Genomic DNA, 2,219 nt, shown 5'->3' with positions numbered 1-2,219 from the left:
TGGATCTGTGAAAGCAGGTGTGGTGATTCCTTGGTTTCTTGTATACAGTTGTCTGTAGAGTTCCATTGATGAAGCTGATCATGGTTTCCAGGAAACTGATGCTGGTGTGGGAGTATTCTAGGGAGAGTTTGATGGATGGGCAGTGGTTATTAAGAAGCTGTCGTGGAAATCTATGAGGAAGTTTAGGCCATCTGTCCTGAGGATGAAAATATAATCGATGTATCATTGGTATACCATTGCATTTAAGGCAGTGATATACCAAATTTCACTAAAGCATGTTAAGGAATTTCAAGAGTCCTCTCTTAAAATTCTTTTTGCAGTACCAGGAACTTGAGCTCATGCTTTAAATATGTTAACTCCACTTATTACAACTTTGGCTTGTTTAGTTTTGTGCTCTTTTGTGCAAAGCTGTAACTGTTTGATATTCATATGTGACTTCCTTATCATTTGTCTGGATTTACCTACTGGTCTATATCAGTATTTTGGCTGCAACAAGTCATTAATGATTTACATTTATCTGATTTAAGCTATATAGTTTATCATGGAATTAAAACAATGTCTGATTCTTGATAAATGAACTGTTGTAACTGATGTAGACAAAGGACATAAAAGCTTGAATGATAACAGTATATACTAAAATACGAAACTACTTTGCACTTCAGTAGCATATTCCATTTAAGAATCTCTGAGCTCTTTACAAATATTAATATTAATACTTTGTCTCTGAGGCTTGGTCTACACTACCCCCCTAATTCGAACTAAGGTACGCAACTTCAGCTACGTGAATAACGTAGCTGAAGTTCGAAGTACCTTAGTTCGAATTAGTTCGAACTTACCTTGGTCCACACGCGGCAGGCAGGCTCCCCCGTCGACTCCGCGGTACTCCTCTCGGCGAGCTGGAGTACCGCAGTCGACGGCGAGCACTTCCGGGTTCGACTTATCACGTCCAGACTAGACGCGATAAGTCGAACCCAGAAGTTCGATTTCCAGCCGTCGAACTACCGGGTAAGTGTAGCCAAGGCCCAAGGGTGGTAATATTTTGGACTAATTTTGGTTGTTGGGTTGTGTGTAGGTGCTGGGGGGTTGGTGACCAGTGATATACATGAGGTCAGAGTATGGATCTGGTGGTCCCTGCTAGCATTATAATCTATGATTCTATAAATTAAGTATCACAATAACTCTGTAGGCAGGTATTATTAACCCCCATTTATGAGTGGGAGACTGATGCACAGAGAAGAGAGTTGCTCCAAATCACGCAGCAAGTCTTTAACAGAACTGGGGGGGAGGAAACACTGCTTCCTGTCATGTTTTAGCAGAAGACCATGCTTTCCTTCCACAAAACATCTCTGGTTTCACTGGTCTACAATTTTTGAGAAGTCGTCTGCTTCAGAGATAAAATGTGCTATTTATTATGTATTTTGATGTGCTGAATTCAAATATGACAATTAAAACAACTGATTGGCTACTGTTTAAGATATTTAAGTTTTTACATTTTATGTCTATGTTGTAGATAGTAGAGTTTTAATAATAAATTGTAAACCTAGATCTTTTCATGTGTTTATGGTTGCTTTACATGATAATATTTCACCTGTCCTGTTTATGTAACACTTTAAAAATCAGCAAAAGGGTTATATAAATAAAATTTATTATGAAACAAAAGGCAAAAAACTATTATGTACATAATTTAGTCCTATTCAGTGTCTACTCGGCGCTTCTTGGCTTGTCTCTTATCACTTTCCAGCAATAGTCTGCAAGCATTGATGGGCTCCATTTGCCCTGATAGCGTTTCTCCATTGTTGCAATGTCCTGGTGAAATCGCTCGCCATGCTTGTTCACTGCTCCGCAGTTCGGTGGGAAAAAATCTAGATGAGAGTGCAAAAAATGTATCTTTAGTGATATGTTGCAACCAAGGCTTTTGTATGCCTTGAGGAGGTTTTCCACCAACAACCTGTAGTTGTCTGCCTTGTTGTTTCTGAGAAAATTTATTGCCACTAACTGGAAAGCTTTCCATGCTGTCTTTTCCTTGCCACGCGGTGCATGGTCAAATGCTTCATCTCGAAGTTGTTCATGAATCTGAGGACTAACAAAGACACCTTCCTTTATCTTAGCTTCACTTAACCTTGGAAATTTTCCATGGAGGTACTTGAAAGCTGCTTGTGTTTTGTCAATGGCCTTGACAAAGTTCTTCATCAGACCCAGCTTGATGTGTAAGGGTGGTA

This window comes from Trachemys scripta, chromosome 1, assembly GCF_013100865.1.
Source record: "Trachemys scripta elegans isolate TJP31775 chromosome 1, CAS_Tse_1.0, whole genome shotgun sequence".
NCBI classification, from domain to species: Eukaryota; Metazoa; Chordata; order Testudines; family Emydidae; genus Trachemys; species Trachemys scripta.
The sequence above is the reverse complement of the archived record's forward strand: the minus strand, read 5'-3'. Positions refer to the sequence as shown.